This window comes from Loxodonta africana, chromosome 9 (assembly GCF_030014295.1).
Source record: "Loxodonta africana isolate mLoxAfr1 chromosome 9, mLoxAfr1.hap2, whole genome shotgun sequence".
In the NCBI taxonomy this organism is placed as follows: Eukaryota; Metazoa; Chordata; class Mammalia; order Proboscidea; family Elephantidae; genus Loxodonta; species Loxodonta africana.
In genome coordinates, this window is record NC_087350.1 from 30304081 (window position 1) to 30321193 (window position 17113).

At 42.0% G+C, this 17113-nt stretch overlaps 1 protein-coding gene across 8 annotated transcripts in view; it reads right to left on the minus strand.

Moving 5' to 3' along the window:
- LOC100656101 (transducin-like enhancer protein 4) overlaps positions 1 to 17113 on the minus strand; it is a 162763-nt gene that overhangs the window by 21910 nt on the left and 123740 nt on the right. The window lies entirely within an intron of this gene.

Genomic DNA, 17113 nt, shown 5'->3' on the forward strand with positions numbered 1-17113 from the left:
TTGAGAAATGACTGTCTACTTAACACTATGGCTTTTTAAAACCACTTGAGATTTTATTTTCTTTTTGTTCTTTAGTACCCATTTGCTAAGCTTTTAAGAGAGGACAGATGGGAAGAGGCGAAACAAAGGAGAGAACAAGAGTGTATCTGGAAATATAAGGAGAAAAAGAAAAATGGGGGAAAGGGATCGGAAAATCGGGGGAGGGGGGTGAGAAAGAGGAAGTAGAGACATGGAACAGAAAGGTAGCGAAATAAGCAGGGAGGCAGAGAATAGTTTAAACCCAAAAGGGCAAAACCAGGTTTGCTGCGGGAGGAAAAAAAAGAAAAAAATCAGTTGCTCTTGAGTAGGTTCCAACTCATGGTGACCCCACATGTGTGAGAGTAGAGCTGTGCTCCACAGGGTTTTCAATGGTTGGTTTTTCAGAAGTAGATCACCAGGCCTTTCTTCCAAGGCACCTCTGGGCAGACTCAAATCTCCAACGACCTTTCGGTTAGCAGCTGCCCTGTTAACCCCTTGCATCACCCAGGGACTCCTTTGGCTTAAAAGGTCTGTTTATATTATACTGTTGAAGTATCTTTAGAAAGTTGGGAAAAAGCAGATACAAGTATAAGAAATATTTTTTTTTTTAATAAAGGGGAAGGAAAAAGGAGGCTTTTATAAAAAAAAAAAAAAAAAAATTGCTGGCTAATCGGAAGCCAGTATTTCAAGCCTCTGTAGACAAGCCTCTATAGACTATGAAAAAAATTAGCCTTAAAAAGGCCTGAGTAGCAAAGTTCTTCAGCAGGGCACCAGAGCAGGGCTCGCCTGTGCTGAAATACCCCAGTCAGGCATTAGGAAGGTTTGCTCTTGAAGGTTAGTGGACAGAGGACTTAGAGATAAGCTGTCTAGGAAACAACGTCCAGGGAGAACAAAGAATCACCCCCACTCCCAAATAGATAGGACTAAACGGTATGAACGTATCCTTGCCTTCCATCTAATCAATCAATCCAGAAAACTGTTCAGGAAAGCTTTTACTCAATTAGAACTTTATTCATCTCATAAAATTATCTCCTTCTGCTTTTTTTCCCCCTTTATCTTAGTCTGTTGGTAATAATTAATATTTATGAAGACACACATTTACAAGGTCCTGTTAATTAACTATGGGAAGCAGGGTGATATCCAAAACGTCTGGTTCTGTATTGTATTTCCACTGAACCGTAACACCATATTCTCTTTTGTGGCTCAAATTTCAAAATCTGATGTTAGACAAAAATCAACAGACTTTTTCCATGCCTGGGTCAGTAAAGCTACCAAGAGATCACCCCCTAGTGGTCAGCTGTGGTGATGACAACTTCACCACCTCCAAAGGTGGGGATGCTGGGTGAAGGCTGGGTGAGGGAAGAAGACGAGAAAGATCAATGAGTGGGGCTGGATATCCCTAAATCCTTTCCTCCTGGGCCAGCCCCTCTCTCAAGGTTCTATATGAATACTCTATAAAAAAAAAAAAAAAGTATGTACTAAACCCTGTTAACTATCCGACTCAATCGCTCAACCTCAAGCTTGGTGGCAAAAAAGATTTAACAGGCTTTTCATTCAGTAAGGTCAAAGATGAAAACAAAATTATTAAGAAGCCAAGAAAAGTTTAAAAGTGGACTACTTCTTGACTTCTTAAGTTCCAATCTTCATTCCTAAACCACATACCCACATCTAACCTTTTTTCCCCCCCAAAATTTGAGAGAGTAGTAGACAATGGTTTAATGCTTCGGCTTCACACCCTAACTCAATGCAACCGGGTTTCTCTGGCTATCACTCCACTGGAAGCATGCACGCGAACATCCTGTGTGAGCTACTAATGACCAGATTTAAGGCTAGAACCCCGTATCTCATTCACCCCCATAACTCATTCTATCCCCCATAGCCCCAGGACTCCTACTTCCTAAAGAGAGATCTGACCACTTCTCATCCCTCCTTAAAAAGCACAGCTTGCCGCAGTCCGTAAGAATAAAGACCAACATCTGAGTATGGCTGTTTAAAAATGCCGTCATTCGGTGCCCCAATCCAGAGCCTGGACCTTGTTTCCTGTATCAGCGCTAGGAGCTTCTTGTTCCCCAATACTCCCTGTGTTTTCCTTGCATCTGCAGCCTTTCTGCCTGGCTTCTGGAGAATGCTCCTTCCTCAGTATCTTTCAAAATTCTCCTCACTCTTGAAGAATCAGCTCCAACATCACCTTTCCAAGCTCCTTCAGACGCTGTCAGGCACAATTAATCCCTCACTCCTCTTTGTTCCCTTAACATTCTGTTCACTTAAAGAGTAGAGAGCACTCACCATATATCTACAGCTATTTGTTTACAAGGCCACGTCCCACTTCAGGCTGTGGGTTCCTTGGGGGCGGGGCACCCAGCACAGTGAGCAGCTGAGAAATGCCCAGAAATGTGAAACTCAAATGACCGTGACCCTCCCCTCTGCACTCCTGAATCTTAAAACAAAGTTCATGTGATACATTGTCTTTCAGAGGGCCATGAGGCTGAACAATTCTACAGGAAACCATTTACTAGAGTAAGATGTGAGCAGGGAGCTCACTGGGATTGTGTTATATGGTAGCTCTATCCCTTCACCTGTACACCTTTACCCACCTCAAGATGGCTTTATCTCACTAATTTGATATTTTACAAGAAAAAATGAGTATGTATGTATATGATTAAAACGATTTGACAGTTACTTGATTTTGATACACTCTGTGGAAAGTTATTTCCATTCTGTCCCAAAGGAAAAACTCATTTTTAAACAATGATAAAATATTTTCATAAAAATTAACACTAAAAGGAAAAAAAAAAAAAACCCATAAAACCAAACCTGTTGCTTTCAAGTCAATTCCAACTCATAGCAACCCTATAGGACAGAAGAGAACTGCCCAGTAGGGTTTCCAAGGAGCGGCTGGTGTATTTGAACTGCCGACCTTTTGGTTAGTAACCGAGCTCTTTACCACCACGCCACCAGGGCTCCTAACACTAAATGGTGACACTTAAAATGTGTCTGCTTATTTATTGGAACACAAGCACAATCAAATAGCTTTACTTTTCTTCAGCTGGCTACTTCTCGTTCCGTGGACAGCCTTTTATTTTTGAATTTCATTGTACAACAGTTACATGGTGGAGTTTCTGGGTAGAATGATAAAGTAGTTAATCATCACTACCATTTACAGGTTAAGCTGTACAATGGGAACCAGGGCAATCAGCAAGGTTCTAATAACATAATTGGTCTAGAATCAAATCGGACCTGGCCTGGATTCTCATCCTGAATCTTAGAAATCCACCATTCCCACCACCAAAAGGCCACTTGGATCTTTGCTGGACATGTGATAGGAGGAATTAAATACTGATCAAGACAAAGTCATGCTTTTACCAGAAAAGCTTATTTTTATGTCTCTACTACTATTTTAAATGCTCGGCGGGGTTAGATATTTCGCTAGCTTATGACGTAAGAAACTTTATAGAGCTGGATTGTGATCCTGTATAAATCTACAAATTTAGAAACATTAAATATACGCCTTTTCTCATTACAGTCTGATCACGTAAATACATCAGCAAATTTGTTATGAACTCAGAGTCACAATCAAAAGCAACGGCCTAGAGAAGGCAAAATACCCTAAATGTTTAGTAAAAAGCTCTGTTTTTCTGGTAACATATGCATCTTTTGAAAGTAAACATTTATATTGGAATATTAAAAAAGGGGGTAGATGTACGTGTTTAATGAAAGAAGGGCAGGAATAAATAAGGATAAACCAAATAAAATAAAAAGTTATAAGTCTTATTTTATGGAATATTCCAATTGCTTTGGTAGCAAAAGATAAGTTTTAGATACAGCTATCCCTAGCATTACAAATCATGTTCTCATCTAAAACTAAGAAAATTCTAAATCCTAGTTTGAAATTCAACTTAGACTATACTAAGGCTATTGACCAGGTCAGCTGGAAAACTGACACCTCCCACAACTTGCAAACAAACCCAAAGCCTTGCCCCCCTTCATCTGTAACTCCTCTGCCCACCTCAAGATCAAAGATGGCCAAATATGAGAAAGAGTTCTATAAAATATACCCCCCCAAAGGAAGGTAGTGTTGCTATAATTAGCTAATTTTAATAACAGGTTGCACAGATCTTAATAGCTGGCAGTAGCATTCTCTCTGGAGTCAGGCTGCCTAGGTTTGAATCCAGAGTCTTCGACTTAATAGCTGTGTAGCCTTAGGGACATCGCTTAGCCTCTCTAAGCCTCAGCTGCTCTTTGTAGTCAGGGATAACAACCACCCCCATTCCCCTACAGGGCTGCTCTGCAGACTAACTGAAATAATCACCTACCTGAAATACAAGGCACAATTCCAGGCTACTGAGCACCTGAGTACAAGAGCAATTAGCTACTACACTATTGCTACTGTGGCCGGTTCTCCAGGTGATTCTAGTTACTACAGAGAGACTGGCGTGGCGAGCTGGTGTGGCTCTTCTATTTTAAGGCTCAGGAAAGGATGATTCTAGGTATTTGTGTAGCACTTCCTCTCAGCATAGATATTTGGACGGTCCATAATGACAAGGGTTCAGTATGCTATTAACCAAAACACATCTCCTTTCAACAATCACAATAAGGCTTGGGGTCAACACTGCACTGAGGCAGGACTATAAATACCACCTCCATAGTGGACTTTCTAATTTCATTTCAAAAGCACCTCAAAAGCTAATTCTGTTTTCATCCATAGAGGTGCAGTGCTCAGCTGTCCCTGTCCATTTCATAAGATTCCAACCAGAAAGAATATGGTCAGGTAGAGTGGCCAACCATGATCAAGGACCCTGAAACTCATCTGACATGGCTTGTTTACTCACCAGCTACAGCCTTCAAAAACCCATCTACCTAATACCAAAGGGCAAATCTGTTTTCAAAAAGATAAAGAGGATGATGCCGGGGCAGAGGGCACCATAAAAACCTGGTCAGGGTGACTCCATCCTAGTTTGCCCCCGTGTCACAACTGTTGTCAAGTATAGTGATCAACAGTGTCCCCTTTTACTCTCAAAGCAGCCCAGATTAGATGATAGATTGTCACTCTAACTGCAGTTCACTCAGTACAGGAACTCCCAAAGGACAGTCTAGGTCACTGCTAGTTAGCATCAGAGACAATTCAGGGTGAGTTTGTTTACCGCAGCAGGGGCAGGGGAGGAAGGGGCAGAGGGAGAGAGGCTGACTGAAGAAGAGCCCTGTGGACTCCTTATTAACACTATAGCTAAAATCCTCAATCATAATTTACTCTAACCCCCCAAAAAACAAATCCATTGCTGTCGAGTCCATTTTGACTCACAACGACCTTATGGGACAGAGGAGAACTGCCCCTTAGGGTTTCCAAGGCTAGGAATCTTTACAGAAGCAGACTGCCACATCTTTTTCCCACAGAACGGCTGGCAGGTTTGAACCACGGACCTTTCGGTTAGCAGCTGAGCACTTAGCCACTGCGCCACCAGAGCTCCTTTATAGTTTCCTCTATATAACCAGAAGACTAATCTCTGGAACAGAAACAAATCCTGGCAACTTTCTTGAATTCAGAAAGGCCAAGGAATTGCTGGAGAGCAAGTGGCTCCATCCATGCCTCCTGTTGTACAGAACCAACCTTCAGAAGAATGAGCCCTACTTAATCAACTACCCAAAGAGTTGATTTTGTTCACTAGTCCTCAAAGCACTTCACATTCTAGAAACACTTGCAACAGGTTTTGAAGTAAAAGTCATACTCTGAATAAGCCTACACATACCAAACTGAGCACCATATTTACTGTATAGTATTACACAAAATGTTTACATTCACATTCACAGAGCTCTTTATAACTGATACACCACTCTAGCATATATTATCTCATTTATAAGGCAACAACCAAGACAGATGAAGGAAATAACCCTCAATGGTGAAAAACTAAATATAAAAACCTTTAAAATGAAAATTATTTGGTCTACATGCAGAAGTCTTCCGTACTGACTCTCATAACACATTCAAATTTATGTAAATTAACTCAAAATTTACAGCATCGTGGTTAAAAAAAAAAAAAAAAACCTGGATATGGTAGCGCTCTGAGCCAGTCACTGGTGTCAGTTTACTGCTCATTACTGCGAGTCTTTTTTTTTTTTCCCTTAATAACCTGCCTGATTAAGGAAGTCATTAAAACCACAATCTGTACATCACCCTCACAGAACGTGCTTTTTTCAAATTAACATAAATCAAAATTCACCTTCAAAAATGACGGGGACTTTCTGAAGACCTGCCCTTGTTAAAACCGGATTTAATATAATCTCCGTGTAAAGTAATGAGTCTATTCTTGAGAAATATATCACCTTGTATAACATTTCATGAATTTGTTCTTTAAAATGTTAAGTACTGCTGTCTTTGTTTTCCTGCTTCTCTCCTGGTAAGAGAAACTTGGGTGGAGATCAATGTCTTCTGTAGATAATCAAAATACTATCAGACTGGAGGAACAGCAGTCCGGGGAATGATTACAAAGAGTGACAGTGGCCACAGTGGTCATGCTACAAGTATCAGAGTCAGACAGCCATGGGTTCAAGATGAGGCTATACCACTTGCTGTGTGACCTTGGACAAGTTAATGAACCTCTCTATGCTTCCATTTCCCATGTGGGTAAAATGAAAAGAATAATGATACATACTTATGAGGCTGCTGTGAGGATAGTACCCTAGCATCTAACAAGTCCTCATGAACAGCAATTCCTCTTTGGCCAATGTGGAAACTACTGTACAATCTCAGTCCACTTAGGTACTCGTTCAGCAAGTATTTACTGAGTACCCACCAAGTATGGAACTACAAACATGAATTAAATATACATTTTGCCCTCTCGTAGCTCAGGCAGCTGGCCGGTAGTTCCTAGTAGTCAAACTATTTAGAATACAAGAGCCCTCCATTTTTTTCTCTTGTGCAGTGGAAAACTACAGCACTTCCATTTTCAGTCATTCATGTTTTGCATCGCCTCAGCACTATGTATTACTCGGTCAGGGTAAAATGCCCTAATAATTTATAAGGTATCAATAAAATTGATTTTAAATTAGGACATTATCTTAATGTCCCCTTGGGGTTTCTGGACTGTTATTTCCTCTTCCTGGAATAAAGCCGTTGGCTCCAACCCAGAAATTTCATTAAATACAGTTACTTTAGCTGAAGCGCTGAGCTGCTGGAACATGGTATTGATGCTCTGACGCCAAGGATATAGGTTTGATTCTTGCGTGGGCAGCTTGGCTTCCCTCTCTTGACAGCTACTGTCTGTGTGTAATCCAAACTGTGGGTCACACAAAGAAGCCACTGGGGGCATGAGAGGGGACAAGCACACCCCATCCACCATTGATGGACTGAAGAACCCAAAGCATGAGCTGAATTAATCAAGTAGTATCATTCCTGATTATTAGAGATGGAATTGTATTAAGTCTATCAGAAACTGTAATAAAATGGCCAAGTGCACTAACTTCATATTCCATAGAAGTCACTTACATCTTTAAAACTATCTTGTTGCCCCAAAGCTGTTTCATATGCTTCAATCCAATGGACCGCCTCAAAGTCTGGAAAGCCTAATGTTCCTATGTACATTTGTCCCCCGGCAAGAATCTCCTTCCCTCATAGTACAGATTCTATAAATCCTGTATGCAGACGCGATGTAAACTATAGTCCTATGCACCTGCGACCTTCTTTAGGAACTGTTTTGTCAGTATTCCACTGTCATCAAGTCGATTCCAACTCATAATGACCCTACAGGACAGAGGAGAACTGCCCCTTAGGGTGTCCAAGGCTGTAAATCTTTATGGAAGCAGATTGCCACATCTTTTTCCCACATAGCAGGTGGCAGGTTCAAATCGCTGACCTTCTGGTTGGCAGTTGAGTGCTTTAACCACTGTGCCACCAGGGTTCCTTTTTAAGTACAACCGAACCCATTGCACAGAGTCAATTCTGACTCACAGCAACCATACAGGACAGAGTAGAACTGTCCAATCAGATTTCCAAGGAGCGCCTTGGTGGATTCAAACTGCTGACCTTTTGGTCGGCGCTGTAGCACTTAACCACTGTGCTACCAGGGCTTCCTTTTTCAGTATAAAATACCTATAAAACATATTCTAAATCATTCATTCACCCACTGACTTATCACCACTGTTACTGACGCTTGCTGGCAAATCTGATGTGGCATATGGGTCTGATGGCCATAAAAACAAAGTGGGTAGGAAGGGGACTGGTAAAAATTTCCTTCTTGAATTTTCGAGGAAGATGAACTGCCTTTTTTTTATCCATGTACTATGCTCTATTCCTGAATCACAATATCAACACACTTCTAACAACTGCTTTGCAAGAAGCTAAAGTAAGGTAGCGGCTCAGAGAAAGTAAGTGAATCAACTTTAAGACCTGGCAAGTTATATCTTAATGGACCAGAATCCTCATTTTACCATCAAAATTTATTGGAAAAGAATGTCTTTTCATGTTGCTATTTCTTTCTAGTAAACTGTTTTAATCTAAGGCTAAACATTTTTTTCTTCCAAAGAGCGTTAACTCCACAGCACCTCATATATATTTTTATGTATTATGTATGCAAATATACTCTATACAATATCTGAGGGTAATTCAGCAGGAACACAGAAGAAAACAGTCCTGTGATCACCTAGCCAATTTGGTATTAAAGTCATTCGTTAAAATATTAAAGGGAGCTGTGATCTAGACACAAGCCTTGACAGAAAATATGATGTGAGCAGTATATACATATATATTAAAATTTTCTGGTAGCCATATTTAAAAAATAAAAAAAGGTAAAATTAATATAAATAATATATTTATTTAAGCCAATGTATCCAAAAATATCATGGCAATATGTCATTGATATAAACATTATTGAGACATTTTACATTGTTTTACAGCACTAAGTCTTCAAAATCTGGTGTGCATTTTACACTTAAAATTTGGACTGGCCACACATTTCCAGTGCTCAATAACCACAAGTGGCTAGTGGCTACCATATTGAATGACATAGTTCTAGAAGCTCTTCAAGTCACAATAGAAATCAACATCCATTAATACAAGCATCTAGCACTTTATTCTTCAGTTTCATCTGAAAGTTTCTCTTGCTCAGAGTGCTGGACCCCTCAGGGTTTTCAAACACCTCCTCCCCAGGGCTTTCAAAAGTACCTCCTCTATGATGCTATCCAAGGAGTTCCCTCCTGTAAATCTTTTATCACAGTCCCTTGTTGATTTCCTTTCCAGGATTTGTATCACAGTCATTATTTTGATTATTGGTCTGTCTCCCCCATCTGACTATAAAGTCCCACAAAGGCAGCGACCATGCCTGTTTTGATCACCACAAAACCTGGTGCTTGATATGGTGCCTGTCACGTCACAGACAATTAATAGCTGCTGAACAAATAACTGAGTACAAAACTTGAGTCACTCATGCATATTTCTTACATGTTCCCAGATCACTTTCATTATGTTGAGACTGGAGATTGCGCATTCCTCAAGGGCATGTACTACTGTGCCCTGTTGCTTTGTATCTGTGGCACTTGCCATAATGGCTGTTACAGTTGTGTGTGTGTGTGTGCTGTGTGCAGTATACACAGGTGCAAGCCAGCACACCAGGGGTGGGGGCAGCCTTCGTAAGTGTTCATTTTGAAAGGGATATGGTGACAGGACAATTTTCAAGACTATGATGAAAGATATTAAGAGGAAGCAGAACAAAAAATACAACCGAAACAAAGGTTGGAATGTGTGCCAGGTAGAGCAGAGGGTCAAAGGTGTTGCCTTTCACTGTCTGCTGCCCAGCCCCCCTCTCCCCCTCCTCCCCGGCCAAGCAAAGGCACAGGCCACCTCCCCTGGGTCAGCACCAGGCCTGACCTTGGGGTGTGCACACAAGGAAAGTTTGTTGTTTAATAAATGTACCAAAGGCCACCAATTTTTCTTTTTCATTCTAAAAGAGAGAAATCTTCACATAAGGGAGATATTTTTCAAATGGTTATCCCTCTTCCTGGTGTCTCTCCACACAGTCATCAGCTGTCTATGGCCAGGGAGAGACAAATCTTACTGAAGTCTGACCACCGGAAAGGCAGAATTTAAATGAATCCCGCCTGACAGACCCACCATGTGAAGAACTAGCATCAGCAGCTTTTCTGTGGCCACTCACAAAGGGAATAGCGGCCCCTAGGTCTCCCCAAAATGTTCATCCCCCAAGGAGGTATGTGGTTGAAGGAAAGTAATCTCCAGTACTCCCATCTTTTTTCCTGGCTAGTAAGTCAACACACAGGTGATTAAAAAAAAAAAAGGCCAAATACAAGGGAGGCAGATTCAATACTTGAAAGAGCATGTGTGCAAGCACGTGGTACCTTTACACTGGTTGCTTTTTAAGTCAAAGACAGCAATCTTGAGTTTTATGTAAATTTTTAGTATGTAGAACAACATAAAGCATTGTCAGCTGAGTGAAGGGATTCCAGTATACAAAGGACCAAATACAAATGAGATGCCGATATTGAGATCTACAATTTCAAATTGTTCTTAAGAAATGATCCCAAGCAGAAGCCTTCCTATAACAACTAGATCTAAAAGTGCAAGGGTTTGATGAAATATATAAAACACTGGAAGAACAGGCTGATTCACCAAGTATGCCCCAAGATTACTCTGGTCTAACCGGAAACAAGGACAGTAGTGGTTCAATGGTGGAACTCTCGCCTTCCATGTGGGAGACCCGAACTTGATTCCTGGCCTACGCTTCTCAAGCGCAGCTACCATTTCCTCTGTCAGTGTACCTTTGCGAGCCACTATGATGCGTAAGACGATTCAGCAGAGCTTCCAAACCAAGGCAGACTTGGAAGAAAGGCCTGGAGATCACTTCCAAAAATCAGCTGATAAAAGCCCTAGGGATCACAGTGGTCCAATCCTTTGTACATGGGGTTGTCCTGAGTCAGGGATCAACTACTAGGAGACATCACTCCATTAACCAGTGCTAAAATGTTGAAAGGGGAGTAACACTGTGGTCTAATCTCTCGCCCTCAAAACGATTATAGGTCCCAGAACTAAACTATAAAGAAACTATGGAAAATAGAATCCTGCTCTACTTGCCATCCAAAACAATGCGAGTCCCGGACTGTTGCTCCAGCTTCTTTGACCTCTCCTCTCTCTCCCTTTCCTCCTTCCATTTTCTTCTCTCTCCTCCCTTTTCCATATCCCCTTCCCGCCCCGCCCTGCCAGCAATACTTCTGTCAATACTTAGTCTTGCTGGTGGCACTATGGGCTAAAGAGGTTCTTGACCCTTATTCTAACATGTCCTTTTAGGTTAATTACTTCTGTATACTCGGTGTGCCCAGTGACATTTAATCACTACAGCACTCCTCGGGTAAACAGCTGAATGGAGCCAACTGCAATTTGGCATCGAGCTAAATGGTGCGGTAATAGCAGCATGCTGAAAATGGACTGGAAGAAAATACTCTCACTCACCACGCTGAGAAATGAGGTGAATACCACTCGATCTATCACTACTTTATTAAAAAGGAAGAACATTCCATCTGTATGATGTTTTTGCTCTTTAATACTAAATACGACTCAAAGGATATCCTGCACTTTGTAATGCAAGGACAGTTCCTGCCACTGAGTAAATATTCTGTGTTTGCTGAATGAATGAATATAAAAATTAACTCAACGAAGAGGTATGACTTTCATGGTCTAGGCCTCATACCTCTGTCTGTCTGTCTCTCTTCACACACACACATCCTATCACAGGATAGTCCTGTGCTAACACAGCTGAGAGTCTACTGTCTTGTAAGTCTTCTGACATGTAAGCATTCAGGGCACAGTAAATCCAGATGCAGGAGATCTTACAACCTAGTGTATGCACGAAAGCTTCTAGAAGCACGGGATTAATCTAAATGTCACATAGCAGACCTTTGAACCGTTGGCAAAGTCTGCTAAAACAGACACCCGGTGACTTCCCTTTACTGGGAATGGAGAATGAGTCAGGTTATTAGCGGCCTTTACTCACTGGGGGTGGTGGAGCGGAACAGAAAAAAAAAAAAAAGTCGGTGATTCTGCAAGTGTTTTCAGTACCAGCTGGTAGAAAAATGAAGCCTTACTCCTTTATGGGAAGAATAACAAAGACTTTGGTAGAGTCATGGGTTCTGATGCCAGCAGAATCCTACAGCTTTATGGGAATGACTACTGCATGTCAGCAATATGCTAGACACACTGGTGACACAGAGATGAACAAGGCACCAGTTCTACAGTCCTATGGAGTCTACAGAGGGAAGGAGATGAAATGCAATGAACCTGAGCTATAGGGTGCAGGTGCTCCACTTTCAAATCTCAGCTTTATCATTTTACTAGCCGTGTGAATCCCAGCAAGTGAACCTTGCTAGGCCTCAATTTTCAAAGCTGTGAAGTGGAGCTAAGGATATCTGCCCTTACAGCACTGTCCTGGAGATTAAACGTGATAACTATGTGAAATGGCTGGCATACTGTCTACCCTTTCATACAATTTCAGGCATCTGCCCTAAAAGCCAATGGCCAAGCGTTTACAGCAACCCAACTCAAGGACTTGAGAGCTGCTATGAACATCTCCTCCTCTCAGCCCTTCTGGAAAGGGGGTAAAGGGCACCTCCTCCAGCTTCTGATTCTGGAGCAAAGCCACCCACTTTTCCAGATCAAACACTTCAAACATGTCCTCAAGTCTGGGCATCTACCTACCTCTTGGCTCAGTATGCTCTTTCGTAGTTCTGTTCTTTCTCCACATGTCATGTAAAGTGTGCCTTCTAGGACGACCGTGAGTTAGGGTGGCAGAAGTGAGGACTAGACTTAGAAACTCAGCTTCACCGGAACTTGATGAATGTTTCTAAAGTGACTGAGGTATTAAGACTAATTAGGGAAGGGGCACACAGCAGTGATCCCTCATTAATAAAGCACCAAAGTTTCATTTCAGTCATTTATTGTGCTGAAACCCAACTATATGCCACCACGCTGCTGGGCCCTAAGGCACCAGGAATACAATAAAAATGGTGGATGAGAACCTCCTAGGTAGAGGACATAAAAATCACGTAAAATTCAGGAAAAGAGTTAAGTGCAAATGGTCATGTGTTATAAAGGCAATAAACAGGATGCTAAGATGGAGAAAAAACTAGCTACAGGGAAGGGCTCTTCAAAGAGATGACAGTCAAGCTGACACCTGAAGGACAAGCTGGAGTTAACTAGGAGAACGGCGGGAGAAGAATGTTCCAGACAGAGGGAAAGCACACACACAGGCTTCAAAGAGGGGGAAAGCTTGCGGTGATACTGGAACAGGCAGGAGGGCTGGGCTCTGGCTTGGAGGGATCAAGGCGAGACAGCATCCGGAGAAAAGGCTGGGAGAAGGGAGGGCCAGACCGCGCAGGGCGCTGTGGGCCTTGGTGAAGTCTGTAAGTGTCACTGGAGGGGCAGACGAGATGTCATGCATGCTTTAAAAGTTGTTGAGAGATCTTTTAAAAGACCTGTTATGTCAGAGGGGGGCAGAACCAGATCAACACTTTGAAAAGCCCTTAAAAACTGGCTACCTCCACTCTTGACAATTAAAAATAAAAACACTAAGTGTATAACATAAACCTTACATAAATGCTTAAAAAAAAAAAAAAATTCTGCATCAGATCATCCCACTTGAGTCTTTTTCATTGTTGGTGTCCCGGCTTCACTGTCAGTGTGGGTTGAAGTGACCTGTCAGGTAGCAGCTTTGTGGGGGACAGGTGTGAGGGGAAGCAGGATTCCATCAGGAGCTACTGCAGTGGGCCAGGGGGAGATGCTGGAGGCTCACAAGAAAGAGGTGCTGGAAGAGAGGACGCTGGATTGGACAGCGACGTTAAGAGGTAAGCTAACTTCAAATAAACATATGTGCTTTATATATGTGTATGTGTGTGTGTGTGTGTGTGTGTTTGTATGTATATAAAATAAGAACTGAATCAAGTCTGCCAACAGAATGATGCCATTCTCATGCATCTGCAATCAGATACAGGCTGTAGGTTGAGAAAGAAAGGGCAAGAGTCTTAGGTGTCCCACAAGAATACTCCAATCCCCAAGTGGCCCATGGAGCTGGCTGCATGATGCACGTCAACAGCATCCTCCAGGTTTATCACAGGAGGGAAAAACAATTGGGAAGGTTTGTAACTACTGCTCTGGTCAACCAGAAGTAAAGTTTCCACAAAGTGGTAGACTAGGTTTTTGAGGAAAACGGTAAAGAATAAATACTGATCGTTACCCAAAGAAACTCAGAAAGAAGGAAAACTAAGACATATTTATGTGATGAATAGAAAACAATTACACAAGCACAAAGAGACACTAGTAAGATACGGTGCTCCCAGGTTTCAGAAGGGGTGGGTTTTATTCAACAAGTTTTCCTACGGGGAGAGGTGGGCCGGAAGTGCTTGGGAAGGAAGACTGGGCACTGCCAGGGCCCATATCTGGACTGTGGCTATTCCAGGCACGTGAGGCGGCTGGATTACGCCTGGGAAGAAACAGAGAGCAAGGCAGAGTAGCAAAGGCCCCAAACGGCATCAGAAGGTCTGGGTCTAGATCACAGACTATGTTCATATAAACCAGCAAGGAGCATGCAAGTCAAGGACCAGGCATGGGTCCCAGCCCTAGCTGCACATCAGAATCCCCTCTGGGGCTTTACAACCGTGGTCTGCATGGGCTGCACCCCTGAGCAATTCAGACTCTTCCCAAAGGGGGCAGGCCTGGGCATGGGCAATTTTCAAAGCTCCCCGGGTGATTCTAACGGTGAGAACCTTGACCTAAGGCATATTCAGGTAATTAACAAGCCCCTGTGATTACTGTCAATTAGAACTAATCAACTAGAACTGCCTACCTATTAGCACAAGGCACCTCCGGCCTCTTCAGAGAGCACAATTAGCTCAGTGGTAGTGACAGCATCCCAGACTTTATCTCCCTGTAGCTGACTGCATCAGAATGAACGTCCTTTAAACTGGTAAGAAATAACGTATCTGGAGCCAGGAGAGAGGAAAAAAAAAAAATCCCCCAAACCATGTCACAAGAGGAGACTAGACGCTCTTTACACATTTCTGAGTGCCTGAATGTGGCGTTCCCATGTGTGACTCTACAATGCTGACAAAAGTGAGGTATTCTGAGTGCCACAATTAAAACAATAATCTCAATAAAGTGGGCATTATGAGATAATTGGCCATCCTCAGGTATTAAGCAAACTGTGGTAAAAGCCAAGGATACTCGTCACCAAGGTCAATTACGATAATTGCTTATCTGAATTACATAATTGCTATTGTAAATCCTGCTTGAAGTATTAAAAGAAAAAACAATAAAAATTGATATAACACACACCACAGGGAAATGACTTGAGGAGATTTTGTTCTTGTTGCTCAACTCGCAGTCATTTAAGGCTTTTTATAAACAACTCAATCCCTTAAAATATATATATATATGTATGTATGTACGTATATTTATTTATCCCTCCTCCTTGACTTTGCTGATTAAGTTCATTAAGGAAATACACCTACCAGACACTGAAATAGTGGCTTGGAAGAAAATGTATGGTAGGCAACATACAGGAAAATGGAGTGGCTCTAAGTTAACAATAAAGCTAGAGGGCACAAGAGAAAACAAACAGTCCTGTATGACACAGCTGCATTTTTTCCTATCCGTACATGACAGGGGAAGAAGGAGAAGTCACCCTTGCCTTTTGCGGACAGACAGTATCTCAGTTATGCTGGTTTCTTGCTTGTGGGAAGATACTTTGTCCCTCCCATGCCAATGTCAGCTTGTCTGCATTAGCACTCAGGCTCAAGCAACCAACTGGCCAACCAGAATGCAGAATACAAAGGCTTTGAAGGCCATAACAGGGAACGCAGAATTTTTGACCCTCCTTCAGCCAACTGCAATGTATCTGGCAATTGAAGAGTCTAAAACTTCTTTTTAAGCTATGATTAAACACCAAGACTTTGATGTTTTATATGGCATTCTTTCCCACTAATTAACTTCATTAGTGTAGTTAATTAGTGGGAAAGAATACCGTATAAAACATCAAAGCCTCCATGTTTGGTGTCACCATTAGTTCAACTAAACAGCAATAAAGAAATCATTTCTTACAGCATATTTTCTGCATGCTCAGCACTTTCATTTGCAAGTTCAAACTGTATGATAGGAACATTTTTCAAGATATCCAAAGATGCCAGCCACAGTGCAACCCAACTGCACTGACAGCAACGACATACCATTTACTGTAGTGTAATTCAGTGGCCAAGAACGCCACATAAAGCAAAGAATTGGGACATGTAATTATGGTTATGAGAATGGTTATATATCATTACTGTGAGATGAAGGGTTGAGGGGAACCCAAGGCAAATAGCCCCAACATGAAACATGTAACCTAAAGGCTAATTCTAATTATGCAATAGACAGTGGGTTTAGCTTCAGTCTGAGGGAAAAAATGGGGTGAGGCAAGCTATAAAGTAGAAACTGAAGACAGCAGGATGGTTCAAGCACTATCAGAAGGCCTCGAGTATAGCCTGACCTTTCCTGAGATGCACTGGGCAAAGCTGTCACAAATATTGGAATGTGAAGACCAACGGAGTGGGCCTTCTCAAACTGAAACTCACATCTATCTACAAACAGGCTCCAAGGTACAAGCTTGTAAGAAAGGCCGAATCTCAACACCGTCCCAGGCCTACTGAAGTCAGAATGTGCATTTTACCCAGTACCTGTGCTTTTTTATCCTCATTAAAAGTTTAGGAAGCATTTGTCTACTTTCACCTCCTCACAATTTACATCTAGGAAATCTGAATCCAGAGGCCTGACACTAGAAGACAATGGTCTAACTTTAAGGCCTACTTGTGTTACAAGAGGCACAGGAAGTGAAGCCTGTGTGCCGTGAAAAGACAGCAACCTGCATACACAACAGCAAGGCAGCATCAAGAAAAAGGATACCAAAGGAGTCACGGGAAAGACAAAGGGGCTGGCTTCATCAGGTCTGACGAGTGGGTCCAAATCTTCTCACCTCACGCCAAGGACTTTATTGAACATGCACGAAGTGAAAACTTACAAATTCAGTAAACACAAAAGATGAAAAACACTTTAAAATGTCAGAAACAAAACAAA